Here is a 16841-nt window from a genome sequence, read left to right on the forward strand (position 1 = left end):
GGAAAATATGTATAGTGGAGGACTCTGAATAGTCATTGCAGAGTTCAAGAGTTATGCTATGTTTTTTCCTTTTAACACAGGGCATTTCAGAACCTGCAACATACTAACATGCCTTGTGTCTCCCCAAGAAGTAGTATAGCAGTGCAGTGGTTTCCCTCTCCCTTCCTCTCTCCCTCTCTCTTCCTCTCTTTCTGCCCCAATTTTTGTTCATGGAGTTCTGGAAGTCAGGTACAAAGATTCCTTGCCAACTGCAACTTCTACTTCGGGAAACCTACTTGTAAGGAATTTGACACTGATTCATAAGAAAAAGCAGTAATATATACTAACACAATCAGACCAGCCTACAAAATATTTTGAGCCTGTGCTTGTCATATATGTTCTAAAAATCACAAAATCATGAATTAGAAGATCATTTAGAATCCATTTGATGTTATTTAAATATCCTCTAAAAATCCATATATTTAATTGTTTAGCCACTGCCCTGTTGAAAAGGAACTCAATTGAAGAACCTCATTCTGTTTTCAGACTATATTACTTTCAGTTGAAATGTGTTTTCTCAGCTCCATGGGGGCTTATTTTAGGGCAGTTACTAAAAGGCGAAACGTTTTCCTACCCAACAGTCATTTATGTCCTTGAAAAGAAGCATCTCATTTCTCTCTAGTCTCTTTTTCCTAGTTCTTCCCAGTGTAGGTCATGTGGCACAGTTTCTACATCCTGCCCAGCCTGCTCATTCCCCTGGGACATTCCAGTTTGACAGTTTTTCTCTTGACATCAGATAGTAGACATGCTCCATTCCAGTGCCATCTGAGCTCAGACTGGAACATTCTAAATTCTCAACTTTATGCATCCAAATGTAAAAATAAGAGTCATTTGGGTTAAATTGCACTCAATATTAAGTGTAGTTCTAAATTATTGAAACAATTTTCTCTTTTAAAAATAATTTATTAGGACTGTTATCATTATTACCTGCACTAAGTCCCCAGTGTCACACTTCACCTTTTTTTTTTTTTTTTTTTTACTTATTTGTGTCACTCCCCCACTCGCGGAGGAACGACACCGGACCCTGCGCTGAAAAATCAAGCCCCTATGAATGTGGATTTGACCCTATAGGATCAGCACACCTACCATTCTCAATAAAATTTTTCCTAGCAGCCAATACATTCGTATTGTTCAACCTAGAAATTGCTTCTTCCTGTCCCATGAGCAGCACAATTCAACAACCTCAACCTAGTTCTCATCATAGTACTCATACTAATACCAATGCTAGCTTTAGGCTTAGCTTATGAATGAAACCAAAAAGGATTAGAATGAATTGAATATGATAATTAGTTACTTAAAATAAATGATTTTGACTCATTCGACTGTGGTAATTCCATCATTATCAAAATGCCTTCAATCTGTATTAACATTTTCCTAGCATTTATCTTAGCACTTTTAGGAATGCTAATCTATCAATCTCAATATCTTCTCTTTTATGCCTTGACGGAATAATACTATCACTTTTTATCTCAATTACATTAACAGCCCTAAATGCCCCCTTTACACTTTCCTTTATATTTCCAATTATCCTCTTAGTATTACAGCCTGTAAAGCTGCTGTTGGGTTAGCATGGCTAGTTACAGTCTTTAATACTTACTGCATCGAGATTATGTTCAAAACCTTAACCTCCTACAATGCTAAAAATTATTATTCCTACAATTATACTTATCCCTAATTCATGATGGTCTAAGAATTCTATAATTTGTATTCACACGAAAGCGAATAGTCTCTTAATTAGCCTGGCTGCTCTTTTTCTATTAAATCAACCAAATGACACCAACCTAAGCTTTTCAACAACATTTTTTTCAGATGCCCTATCTGCTCTTCTCCTCATACGTATAGTTTGACTCCTTCCCTAATAATCTTAGTGAGTCAACATCATCTAGACAAAGAAACCTTAGTACAAAAGAAAACATATATTTCCCTTTTAATCTCTTTACAGGCATTTTTAGTTATAACATTTTTAGTCACAGAACTTATCTTATTTTACATTTTATTTGAAGCAACACTAATCCCCACACTAATTATCATCACACAATGAGGTAACCAAACAGAACGACTTAATGCAGGAACTTACTTCTTATTCTATACACTTATAGGATAGGATCTCTAGGATCTCTGCCACTTTTTTTGACAGATAGAGTTTTTTTTTTTGAGAGGCAGAGTGGACAGTGAGAGAGAGAGACAGAGAGAAAGGTCTTCCTTTGCCATTGGTTCACCCTCCAATGGCCGCCGCGGCTGGCGCGCTGCGGCCGGCGCACCGCGCTGATCCGATGGCAGGAGCCAGGAGCCAGGTGCTTTTCCTGGTCTCCCATGGGGTGCAGGGCCCAAGCACCTGGGCCATCCTCCACTGCACTCCCTGGCAACAGCAGAGAGCTGGCCTGGAAGAGGGGCAACCGGGACAGAATCCGGCGCCCCGACCGGGACTAGAACCCGGTGTGCCGGCGCCGCTAGGCGGAGGATTAGCCTAGTGAGCCACAGCGCCAGCAGACAGAGTTTTAGACAGTGAGAGAAAGAGAGACAGAGAGAAAGGTCTTCCTTCCATTGGTTCACTACCGAAATGGCAACCACAGCTGGCACTGCACCGACCCGAAGCAAGAAGGCAGGTGCTTCCTCCTGGTGTCCCATGCGGGTGCAGGCAGAGAGCTGGATTGGAAGAGGAGCACTGGGACTAGAAACTGGCGCCCATATGGGATGCCAGCGGCGCCGGCGGAGGATTAACCTAGTGAGCCAGGGCGCTGGCGCCCCTCTGCCACTTTTATTTGCTTTAATCTATAGCCAAAACTTTACCAGATCTCTTTATGTTTTACTTATACAATTCTTAAATGAAGCACTGGCACCATCATGGTCTAATTCACTAATATGAGTAGCATGCATAATAGCATTTTTAGTCAAAATACCCCTTTAAGGGCTTGATTACCAAAACGCCACGTTGAAGCCCCTATTGCAGGCTCAATGGTCCTAGTAGCCGTCTTACTAAAACTAGGCGGCTATGGCCTATAAGTATTACCATCGTGCTTAACCCACTCAAAGAATAGATAGCCTACCCATTGCTTATACTCTCACTTTGAGGCATAACTATAACTAGCTCTATCTGCTTATGACAAACAGATCTAAACTCACTCACTGCTTATCCTTCAGTTAGTCATATAGCCTTAGGAATTGTCACAATTTTAATCCAAACTCCATGAAGTCTACAGGAGCCACCGTTCTAATAATTGCCCATGGCCTAACCTCCTCTATATTATTCTGCTCAGCTAATTCTAATTATGAACGTATTCATAGCCGAACTATACTATTAGCACAAGGTCTTCAAACTGTCTTGCCATTAACAGCTGCATGATGACTACTAGCTAGCCTCACTAATTTTGCTTTACCACCTACTACTATCTTACTAGGGGAACGTTTTGTTATAATAACATCCTTTTCATGATCTAATCTTACTATTATTTTAATAGGCACTAACACTAATAGGTACTAATTACAGTACTTTATTCCCTTGACCTATTATCTACCACCAAAAGAGGAAAATTTACATATCATACTAATAATATTTCACCAACATTCACCTGAGAAAATACTCTAATAATGCTTCACCTAACTCCACTCCTTTTCCTATCTATTAACCCAAAAATGATTCTAGGCCAATATTCTGTAAATATAGTTTTAAGAAAGGATTAGATTGTGAATCTAATAATAGAAGACTGCACCTCCTTATTTACCGAGAATGTCTGCAAGAAATGCTAACTCATGCACCCATGCTTAACTTCATGGCTCTCCTAACTTTTAAAGGATAGAAGTAATCCGTTGGCCTTAGGAGCCAAAACATTGGCGCAACTCCAAATAAAAGGAACTAACTTATTCTCCACTTTAGTAGCTCTCTCAATCATCATTCTAGTTCTACCTATTCTAGCCTTGTTCACTAACATTTTTAATAACATTAGCTACCTTAATTTTGTAAAAACTTCAGTATCATATGCATTTGTTATTAGGCTCATTCCAATCCTAATTTTTATTAGAACAAACCAAGAACCAATAATTTCCAACTGGCACTGAATGACCATTCATACTTTTAAACTTACATTTAGTTTAAACTAGATTATTTCCCTTTACTATTTACCCCAATTGCACTTTTTGTGACATGGTCCATTACAGAATTTTCCATATGATACATATAGTCAGACCCAAAAATTAAACAATTCTTCAAATACTTATTAATATTTCTTATTACTATATTAATTCTAGTTACAGCAAATAATCTTTTCCAACTATTTATTGGATGGGAGGGCGTAGGAATTATATCATTCCTCTTAATTGGACGATTACATGGACAGATGCCAACACCAGGGCCCTACAAGCAATTTTATATAATCGCTTTAGAGATATCGGTTTTATTATAGCTACAGCCTGATTCGCCATTAACCTCAGTACATGGGAATTCCAACAAATATTTATTACAGACCACAATGTTACGATTCTCCCACTAACTGGACTTACCTTAGGTGCCACAGGAAAATCCGCACAATTGGGATTACACCCATGACTGCCCTGAGCAATAGAAAGCCCAACACCAGTTTCAGGCTTACTTCTTTCAAGCACTACAGTAGTAGCAGACCATCTGTTAGAAAATAGCAGAACAGCCCAAACACTGATCTTATGCCGAGGAGCATCTGTGACCCTTTTCACAGCCCCTTGTGCAATCATCTAGAAAACAGGTGTCACAAAATACACGCACTTTGTCCATTACAGACACTCTGTACGTATTAAAAGAAAATGCAAAGTGTTGAAATCCGTACTTAATATATGCTAAACTGATCTTCTGTATATAAAGAGAATCAAAAATGAATCTTGATGTGAATGGAAGGGGAGAGGGAGTGGATAAGGGGAGGGTTGCGGGTTGGAGGGACGTTATGGGGGGGAAGCCATTGTAATCCATATTCTGTACTTTGGAAATTTATAGTCATTAAATAAAATTAAAAAAAAAAAAGAAAATGCTCACTCAAATTAGAACATAAGGAAAAATGGCTGAAAATATTCCCAATAGGAACGCAGCATTCTATGACCTTTGACAATTCATCGCCTCCCAATTTCTCCAGACCACAAAACAAGCACAGCTTGTACAAGCCCCACAGACATGGCCAACAGTTCCAGACCCCAGAGACGCATTTCATGAGTTTTACCAAAAAGAGATTTAGAGAGCGATTTCACTACTTCTATATGTCACCTAGTCTTGCTCAAGAACCAAGGGGCATCACGCACAAGACCTGCAGTGTTTCTAACTCTCCCCTGTGGCACCTCGGTGACCTGGCCTCTGTCATTCCATCCAGGACCCCTGGACGCAGCCACAGCCGCTGGTTTGGAAAGGCCGTGCGTAAAGCAGAGAGCAGCTTCAGCATCTGACACACACAGCCTCCCGACAATGGCCGGCGCATCCTCCCGAGGGCGGCGGGCTTCTCAGAAGGCCTTCTCCCTGCCCACACCAGCGTCCAGCGGCGCCCAGCCCCCACCCCCCGTCCCGGCCCATGGCCACTCACCGCTCCGCCACTGTCCTCCCGCGGGGCTCCGCTCCCTTCCTGGCCGCTCAGCTCACTTCCCTTCACCAAGGCCTTGTTCCGGTCCCTCTTCCCGGGCCAGCTGAGGTGCTGGCCAGCTGGGACATTGCACTCGACCCGGGCCCAGCATCCGCTAGGCCCCAAGGCCCAAGGACAAGCCCGCGCTTGCGCACTAGAGCCTGCCTCCCCTGCTCGGCCCTGGAGCTGCCAATGGCCTCCGCGGCCTGACAGCACCTGCCAGGCTCCTGCCTCACCGCACGCGCACACCAAGGGCCATGCTCCCTGCACAGCACACAGGAGGACTGGAGCAGCCATTTGCAAATGCTGCCAAACTGCCAAGTGCAACATCACCCTCTACACTAACCACACATGCACACACAGGAATATACCTATGCATGCACACACACCATGCCACGTCACACACACATGCACAGGCACACCACATGCACAGACTCAGACACCACACATACACCCCCCCACAGACTCAGAGACACCACACATACACACATGCACACACACACACTCACCCATGCACTGACACACAGACACACAAACATGAACACATGCACTGACACACACCCTCCCCCACACACAGACACCACACACACAGGCACACACAGGCACACATGCACACAACCCACACACACTCACAGACATCACACATACCCACATGCACACACACATGCACAGACACAGGCACGCACACATGCACACATACCACAACATGCACACACTTGGAAAGCCTACATGTGTTCATTGATTGTACTGAATCAACTTCATCAATAAAATACCATTCTGAATACGATCCACCTGTAATCCCTAGGGTCCCTAGATTCTTGGTCGGGCAATATTTTTATAACTTTAGTTTCGGTTTGGTTGTTTGTTGGGACAGGGTGAAGAGGATACACCCTTTGTTCTCCCTGTTCTGGGATAACTTATAGAGCCCAAGAAGGTCATCTATAGAACTGAAATCCACACTGTGAGAAGCAATGTCTTTGAACTGCCCTTGGTTGACTGTGGAGGAACAGTTTGTTTTTTTCCCCATACAATCTGTTGAACACTTTACTTAGTAGAGCCTTAACCCAATGTGCATATACTTAATTGAAATAGAACGTAGAAAAGAATAGGAATGGGAATAGGAGAGGGAGGAGGAAGAGGGGTGGGAGTGTGGGGCAGAGTGTGGGTGGGATTGTGGGAAGATATGGTATTCCTAAAGGGGTACTTAGGAAATGCATGAAGTTTCTATTCCTTCAAGACAAGGTTTCTGGGGGAAAACTCGCTGCTTCAAAGTAAGGACTTAGCTGTCCACTATCCACACAGCAGTACAAACTGCACACTAATATAATAGCTATCATTTGAACAGGAGGTAATGTGTTGATTAGCAGTGGCCTATCAAATAGGGGTTTGTAGTGCTTTGTTAAGTTAAGCTTTTATTTTGATGTAGAATCTGGGATAAGGTTTACATTTAAGTGACATGATTGGATTAATCATTTTGAAGGGTCACTCTGGCTATTACGTGGAGAACAGACTACAAGGTAGAAAACCTAGAAGCAAGAGTAGTTAGGAGGATATCAATGGAAAATTACAGATCTATATCATGATTCCCAAGCAAAACTCACAGATACATGTTAACATGCAGATAAGTGGAAATCCCAAACAATCTACAAGAAAACTCTTAAGAGTCTGTAAATTCAGTAAAGGCAGAATACAAGGTCAACACACAAAATTCAGTTGTATTTGTATATACCAGCATCCAAAACAATAAAACACCCTGGAATAACTTTAGTCAAGGAAGTGAAAGCTTTGTATATTGAAAACTAAAAGATATTACAGAAAACAATTCAAACTGACTTAACTACATGGATGGAAATCTCATGTCAGAGGTTGGAAGATCTGCTACTCTTAAGATGGCAATAACATAAAAAGCAATCCACAAATTTAATGTACTCCAATCAATGTCTTTCTTTTCTTTTTAACAGAAATTGAAAAATCAATTCTGAAATTAAAGGGCATTTAGGAAATGATAAAAAGTCTCAAACTTTTTATAATATTAAAAAGTCTAAAATAGCCAAAACAATGATGAAAAGCAACAAAGTTGGAGAATCTTACTTCGCAGGTTCAAAACTGACTACAAAGCTGTATCAACCTAAATACGCACAGCCATATAAACAATCATACAGATGAATGGAATGTGACTGAGAATTCAGAAATAAACTCACATAGCTACGGTCAATTAGTTTTAAAAACTGCTGAGAAAATTCAGTGAAAAAAAAAATTGTCTTCAGCAACTAGAGCTGAGGCAACTGGATAACCAATGCAAAAAGTGAAGCTGGATGCTCTATCTCACATCATATACAAAAATTAGTTCACAACTGCTCAAAAACCTCAATATGCGAATTAGAAATGACAAAAGTCTCAGAAAAGCAAGCAGTAATTATTCAAGACCCTGGGTTTAGCAATGCGTCCTTAGTTATGACAACAAAAACGTATACAAAAAAAGAAAAATAGCTAAATTGCACTTCATCAACATTAAAAAATTTTGTATATCAATGAAGTATATCAAGAATGTGAAACGATAGACCATGTGATGGAAGAAAACAACTGTAAATCATATGACAGTACACCAAAATGTTCACAGAAAAATGGAATTAAAAGAAACGCTTACTGTGGTGCCAAAAAAGTTTGAAATCCATGCATAATTTACTCACAATGCATCCTTTCCATGACCTTTTTTTTTTAAATTTAAGCCATTGTAATCCATAAACTGTACTTTGGAAATTTATATTTACTAAACAAAAAAGATTTTAAAATTTATTTATTTGAGCGAGTTACAGAGAGAGAGAGGGAGAGGCAAGTAGAAAGGTCTTCCATCCACTGGTTCACGCTTCAAATGGCTGCAACAGCTGGAGCTGGGCCGATCCAAAGAAAGGAGCCAGGAGCTTCTTCCAGGTCTCTCATGAAGGTGCAGAGGCCCAAGCACTTGGGTCATCTTCCACTGCTTCCCCAGGCCATAGCAGAGGCTGAATCAGAAGAGGAGCAGCTGAGATATGAACCAGTGCAATATGGGATGTGGGTGCTGTAGGTGAAGGCTCAGCCCATCATGCCACAGGGCCAGCCCCTTTTCCATGATCTTTTTGAAGTACCCTCATAAACCTGATGAGGGCCTAGTGTCCAGAATAGGTAAAGAATTCATATGACTTAACAATAAGCAGACAACCAGGTGGCTGGAGTTTTGGCACGGTAGATAAAGCTGCCATGCTGGCATCCCATGGAACCGCCCGTTCCAGTCCTAGCTGCTCCACTTCCAACCCAGCTCCCTGCTAATGCTCCAGGGAAAGCAATGGGAGACAGCCCAAATACATGAGTCCCTGTCACCCTCTTGGGAGACCACGATGGAATTTCTGGCTCCTGGTTTCACCTGTCTCAAGCTTGGCCATTGCAACCATCTGAGGAGTGAACCAAAAGATGAAAGACCTCTTTTTCTCCCTCTCTCTCTTATCACTCTGCCTTTCAAATAAATAAAATAAATTTAAAGAATAAAAGACAGGGGCCAGAGCTGTGGAGCAGTGGGTTAACGCCCTGGCCTGAAGTGCCGGCATCCCAGATGGGCGCTGGTTCTAATCCTGGCTGCCCTCTTCTGATCCAGCTCTATGCTAAGGCCTGGGAAAGCAGTAGAAGATGGTCCAAGTCCTTGGGCCCCTGCACCCACATGAGAGACCCAGAGCAAACTCGGGGTTCCTGGCTTTGGATCGGCCATTGCAGTCATCTGGGGAATGAACCAGCAGATGCAAGACCTCTCTCTCTGATTTTACCTCTCTCCCTAACTTTTTAAAATAATTAAAATAAATATTTAAAAAGACAAACAATCTAATTAGAAATAAGCAAAGGACTTGGATAGATATTTGCCCACAAAAAAACTTTCAAATGACCAACAAGTAAGTATAAAGATGATTAATATGATCAGTCAATAGAGTAATGCTAATTCAAACAAGATGTTACCTTATAATCACTTGGATGGATTAAAAAAAACTCAAAAAATAACAAGTCTTGAAGAGAATATGCAGAAAATAGAACCCTCACAGATTTCTGGTAGAAATGGAAAATACTGCAGCCTCTAGCTTGTCAGTTTCCCAAGAAGTTAAATAGGCACTCAAATCCATGTCAGCAGCACCATTCGTGGAAGTCAAAAAGGAGAAGCAATCCAAATGTCTATCAATGAATTCACAAATACAAACATTGTGATATGTACCTAAAATGGAATATTAGCCATAAAAGAAATGAGCACTGTCACATGCTATACCATGAATCGAGTCTTTTTTTAAAGATTTATTTATTTGAAAGTCAGAGTTACACTGGGAGAAAGAGAGAGAAAGGAGAGAAAGGGGAGAGAGAGAGAGAGAGAGAGAGAGAGAGAGAGAGAAGAGATCATCCGTCCACTGATGCACTCCCCAAATGGCCACAGCAACTAGGCTGGGCTAGGCTGACACCAGGAGCTTCTTTCAGGCCTCCCACGTGGGTAGCAGGGACCTAGGGACTTGGGACATCTTCCCCTGCTTTCCCAGAATATATAAAGAGATCACGAAACTCCACAACAACAAAACAAGAAACCCAGTTAAGAAATGGGCCAAGGACTTAAATAGATAGTTTTCAAAAGAGGAAAACCAAATGGCCAAAAGACACATGAAAAAATGTTTAGGATCACCAGCCATCAGGGAGATGCAAATCAAAACCACAATGAGGTTTCACCTCACCCCAGGTACAATGGTTTTCATACAGAAATCAACAAATAACAAATGCTGGTGAGAATGTGGGAAAAAGGTACCCTAACCCACTGTTGCTGGGAATGTTAACTGGTAAAACCACTATGGAGATCAGTTTGGAGATACCTCAGCAATCTGAATACAGACCTACCCTATGACCCAGCCATTCCATTCCTGGGAATTTACACAAGGGATATGAAATCAGCATACGAAAGGGCTATCTGTGCCCCCATGTTTACTGCAGCCCAATTAACAATAGCTAAGACATGGAATCAACCAAAATGCCCATCAACTGAAGACTGGATAAAGAAATTATGGGATATGTACTCTATGGAATATTATACAGCGGTTAAAACAAATGAAATAAGGTCATTTGCAATAAAATGGAGAAATCTGGAAAAATCATACTTAGTGAAATAAGCCAGTCTCAGAGGGACAAATACCATATATTCTTTTTGATCTGTGGTAACTAATAGAGCACCTAAAACGTAATCTGTAGAAGTGAAACTGACACTTTGAGAAGCAATGACTTGAACAACCCTTGTCTTGACTGTCAAGGAATAGTTTTTTTTCCCTTTTCTCATTCTATTCGTTGAACTCTTTACTTAACATAGAGCTAATCATTTGTGTATAAAGTCAACTGAAAACAGATCTCAGTAAAAAATAAGAGTGTAATAAGAGAGGGAGGAAGAAGTTTTTAACTGTAAAGCTGTATAGTTCTGCATACATTCCTATGGACTTAGTTCTAAGGGCACAGTTTAAAAACTTGCCATGGGACTCCAAATCTCATTAAGCTGGGTGGTAAAAATGCCATCTTAAGTGTGAAAGTGATCAAATAGATAGGATTAAGTGTTAAAGGGATCATTTAAATAAGATCAAGTGTCTGATAATAATAATAGAATTAAAAAGCAGAGAAAGTTCCAACATTTTCAAATGTAGCCTTTTTCTTTTTTGCCCACTTCAGCCAGGGCTGGGCTAGGCTGACGATAGGAGCCAAGAAACTCCACCTGGTTTTCTATGTGTGTAGCAGGGAATCAAGTACTTAGGCCATCATCTGATGCTTCCCACGTGTATTAGCCGGATGCTAGAGAAGCAGAGTAGGTAGTACTTGAACCAGGCACTATTATGGGTTGCAAGCATTCCAAGCAGCAGCTTAATCCACTGTGGCACAACACACACCTCTAATATAAACTTCTAGGTGGTATACACATATAGAAAGCAGATAAATCATAAGTATATAGTATGATGAAAATGATAAAGTGAATTAGTACACAGAACAAAAATAGTAGCAGCATCCAAGAAACTCCCCCACGTACCCCCCTTCCAGTTGTTACCCATCCTCCAGGGTATGCATATCCTAATCTCTAACATAAATTTTTACCTGTTGTTTGAACTCTACATAAATAGAACCATGTAATAAAGACTCTGTGTCTGCTGCCTTCTGTTACATACTTGTGAGATTCATTTATGTTCTTGGATGTGGTTTTCATTCTCACAACTCTAAGCTCTTTTCACTAGGTACAAGTACATTAAAATTTACTAGTACTGGTTAGCTCTAATACTGATGAACATCTGGGTTGTTTCCAGATAGGGAACAATTACAAACAGTACTGTAATTTCAGCATTGTCACACATGTGTTTTGGTGGAAATTGTATATAAGCATCTCTATAAGAGCTGGGCCATAGGTTAGTATATGTTCAGTTTGGGTAAATATGCTAAATAGTTCTCCAAAGCACTGTGCCCGTCTTTATTCACACCACTACACCACTCATGTTAATATGTCCTTGCTATTCCATTGTATAGGGATAATATAATTTACCTACACATTCAAGCTGGTGCATATTTGAGTGGTTTTTAAGTTTTTGCTATTATAAATAAAATGCCAGTGAGTACTCTCCTTGCATACATATTTTACACCAATGTACAAGTATTGTAGTTACTGTAAAAATAAAATTGCCTGGGGCCTGTGCTGTGGCACAGTGGGTAAAGTCACTGCCTGCAGTGCCAGCATCCCATATGGCTGCTCGTTTCTGTCCAGGCTGCTCCACTTCCAGTCCAGCTCCCTGCATTATAATGTGGCTAGGAAATCCACAGAACATGGCCCAAGTGGTTGGGCCCCTGCACCTGTGTGGGAGACTCAGAAGAAGCTCCTGGCTCCTGGCTTCGGATGGGCCCAGCTCTGGCCTTTGCAGCCATTTGGGGAGTGAACCAGTAGATGGAAGACCTCTCTCTGTCTCTCTTTGCCTCTCCTTTCTGTAAGTCTACCATTCTAAAAGTAAATAACGCTTAAAAGAGAAAAAGAAGAAGAAAGAAAGAAAATTGCCTAAGCAAAGTGACTGTAAATATAAATACTTTATTCTCCAAAGAGATGCTAACAATTAATTCTCTTACTACTAAATACTAAATAGGGAAGTACCTATTTTCACACATTATATTCACTGTAAATCATCAAACCAATAAATGAACTTGATATATTTCAATTGTATTAAATTAAATTTTGCTAGGAATCTGTCAAGGAAACAAGTCCAAAAAAGAAAAAAGTCAAAGCAGGCAACTGTACATCGTCATGAAACTGAGTATCTAGAATATGTGGTTTTCAGGCAAATTACTAAATTTCAGGCCATGTCCCCCTTGAGAAACCACAGCAATTATGCATACTTTGATGTGAATGTTTGGGAAAATAAAATCATGCTCATACATGCATTACTACTGCTGTGTTTTCTCTGACTCTCAACATTTATCTTTTGAGCACTCACTGGGAGATAAATAAGGACAGATAGTTGGATTTAACAATATTTATCCACTCCCAACCTCAGTACGCGCAAAGATCAAGTAAAGGGTTCTGAGGTGAGAGAATATAATGCATTATAATACCAAATGCACAAACCACACATGTTAAGAAGTAGATCAGTCTGTTTCACAAAAGCAGTCTACATTTACTAAGGAAACTATGTCTCAATTTGCCCTGAATCTTTTAAACCAGTGACTGTGTTTACATCCTTTACATATACTACCAAATCATTTTCCACAGAAATTGCAACAATGTATACTCCTAATACTAGTATGCAAGTTTTCTTAAATTAATTCACATAAATATGTTTATTTTTTCTTAAATCTTATTTAATGATGACGATGCTAACACAAAATTAACCTACTCCCTCCTCCTTCATCCTTCCTACCCCAGTTCAACTAAAGCTCTTCTGTCCCCTTCCCTTAGAATGCCTTTCATTCCATCAACATCTTACATAAATGCCATTTCTTCCATAAACCCTTCTCTGGTGCTGTCGATTGAAAGTAACCACTTATTCCTTTGAACTGCTTAGAATATTTTTTTTTTTGCCTTGACTTTTGAGGAACAGTTTTTTTGTTTGTTTTCTTTTCTTTTTTTTTAAACTTTTATTTAATGCATATAAATTTCCAAAGTACGACTTATGGATTACAATGGCTTCCCCCCCATACCGTCCCTCCCACCCACAACCCTCCCCTTTCCCACTCCCTCTCCCCTTCCATTCACATCAAGATTCATTTTCGATTATCTTAATATACAGAAGATCTGAACTGCTTAGAATACTAAAAACCTTTTTTTAATTTTTTATTTGACAGATAGAGTTAGACGGTGAGAGAGAGACAGAGAGAAAGGTCTTCCTTCCACTGGTTCACTCCCCAAATGGCCATAACAGCTGGTGATATGCCAATCCAAAGCCAGGAGCCAGGTGCTTCTTCCTGGTCTCCCATGTGGGAACAGGTGGCCAAGCACCTGGGCCATCCTCCACTGCATTCCCAGGCCACCGCAGAGAGCTGGACTGGAAGAGGAGCAGCCGACTAGAACCTGGTGCCCATATGGGATGTTGGTGCCACAGGCAGAGGATTAACCAAGTGAACCACAGCGCTGGCCCCAACACCTTCTTACAGTATATCTGCAAGGTGTCCGGCACATAACAAAACTTCCCAGCCAGATGAATCAATTAATTTATAAGAGTTTTTGGAATTCCACTCCAGGCGAGGTTCACCAGTCCCAACAGAGGTTGGGAGAACTCCTTTTGTAGATACAGGGTGTGAAGGTTAAAGGTTGAGGCGGATCTGATCCTCATTGGTGGATCTTTACACCTGCAGAGACATTGACAGGGACTTTTTGTTCCTGGAAGTGCAGTTAGGAACTCTCCATTCCTGGAAGTGTGGGCCTTCTCTCCTTGCAGATCCCAAAGCCACCAATATCATTATTATTTTAATATGTGCCTTAATCTTTATGGGCTATAAATTTCATAAGGAAAGGGATTCTTTTCTACCTTAAGATTCAAGAGTATCAAGAATAATCATGAGATCCATAAAACTTACTTATTGAATCAGTCAATGATTCCTAAAGCAACTCTGAAAATTTAAGATATTTAGGGGTCGATGCTGTTTTGTAGCGGATAAAGCCACCGCCTGCAGTGCCGGTATCCCATATGGGTGCCAGTTCAAGTCCCGGCTGCTCCACTTCTGATACAGCTCTCTGCTGTGACCCGGGAAAGCAGAAGATGGCCCAAGTCCTTGGGCCCCTACACCCACATGGGAGACCCAGAAGAAATCCTGGCTCCTGGCTTCAGATTGGCACAGCTCCAGCCATTGTGGCCCATTGGGGAGTGAACCAGCAGATGGAAGACCTCTCTCTCTCTCTCTCTCTCTCTCTCTTTCTGTCTCTCTTTCTCTCTTTGTGTAACTCTGACTTTCAAATACATACATCTTAAGAAAAAAGGATATTTAAGTTCATTAAGTTCATTTAGCAGATGAGGAAACTGTTTCAGAGAAGGTAAGTTTTGTCCTTAAAGCTAAAACTGCTAGAGCTGGGACTAAAACCAAGAAAGACCTGTTTTTTCCCACAACAACTGGCTAGATAATCTAGGTCAAAGATTTCTTATTGGAGAATTTCCATGTATGCTATATAAGTAAAATGTATTCACCCTAAATAAATAGGAGTATGTTTAAAATATGATCATGTATCCTATCAGTAGGAACCATGAAGTTAGGGTGGACAACAATAAAGTTGGTTTTTAGTAACTGGTGGGAAGGAAAATACAAAAACATAGTTAGCTATGTAAAATTCATATGTTCTCTAAAAGCCATTACAACTTGAGTTATAATTTCATAATGCACAAATTACAGTCTTAAGAAAAATATTTATGAGGAATAATGAGTTCAGTAACTTATTTCTCAGACATCTGCTATATGCTTTGCACTATGTTAGAGAATGGAAATAAAAAAATGAAAACTCATCATCCCTGCAATAGAGAATAAGCATGTCAATGATAAAAGCTGCCTCTGTTTGTGCATTACTATGATCACTAAAAGTCCAAAACAAAATATAGTGAATATTATATGGTACCATCTATTTATAAACCACAGTTCTTTGCAGTCTGGGGCTAGCCTTGTGGCACAGTGGGTGAAGCCACTGCTTGGGATCCCAGCATCCTCTATCATGACACAGGTTTGACCCTAAGCTACCAAGCTTCTGATTCAGCTCCTGATAATGCACCTATGACAGCAGGGATGATGACCCAAGTGTCTGGGCCTCTGCCACACATGTGGGAGACCCATATGGGATTCTGGGTTCCCGGGTTCAGCCAGGGCTACCTTTGAAGCCATTTGGGGACTGACCCAGCAGTTGGAATATTTCTCTTCCTTTCCCACTTTGCCTTTCAAGTAAAATATCTAAAGTAATAACTGTTTCTAAATCGCATTTCTTTTCACATCTCACCATGCAGATATTAATCTTTCCTTAATGATTTACAGTTATAATTATGAGCATAATTATGTAAACTCTTGAGGTAAATAAAGATTATCTGTGCTTACAAGTTCTTATCTGCAAGAAGATTTGAGACTCTTCTGTCTTTTGTCATTTGTGCATTTCCTGTCTATCTCTTATTTTCATCTTTTTCCTTCTCTTTCAACCATACAAACTTCTCGAGTATTTTACGAGCCCCTACTATAGTCTAGGAGGGATTCTAGGTGCTGGAGGTATAATGGTGGACAGAAGAGACAAGAGCTTGGGATTCAAAATGTTGGCATTCCAGTGGGAAAATAGATAACAAGAAACGTAGGTACACAATATAATGTTATGTGATTATAAGCACTCTGAAGATAACTAATGAAGGCTAAAAAGGCAAAAAGGAGCAGAATAGTCTATTTTAGGGCAAGGTGATCAGGAAAAGTCTTTCTGAAGGGGCAGCCTTTGGATAGAGGCCTTTATGAATAAAGTAAGAGAGTAAGCCCTGCACACATCTTGGGGAAGGCAATGTCCTACACGAGAATGGATTTGGTGTATTCAAGGAATAGCAATCACACAAGTGTGGTTGGAGAGTGTGGGGGAGGATGACGGGCTATGAAGTAAGAATTCCCTCGGAGATGGAAGGTGAGATCCTGAGGGGTCTTGTAAGCCATGGTAAGGAGTTCACTAGTGGCTGTCAGTGATGTGGGCAGGGAGGTAGCTAGGACGCAAAGAGGAGCTGAGAG

This window comes from Oryctolagus cuniculus, chromosome 11, assembly GCF_051225735.1.
Source record: "Oryctolagus cuniculus isolate XC-2025 breed Fujian yellow rabbit chromosome 11, ASM5122573v1, whole genome shotgun sequence".
NCBI classification, from domain to species: Eukaryota; Metazoa; Chordata; class Mammalia; order Lagomorpha; family Leporidae; genus Oryctolagus; species Oryctolagus cuniculus.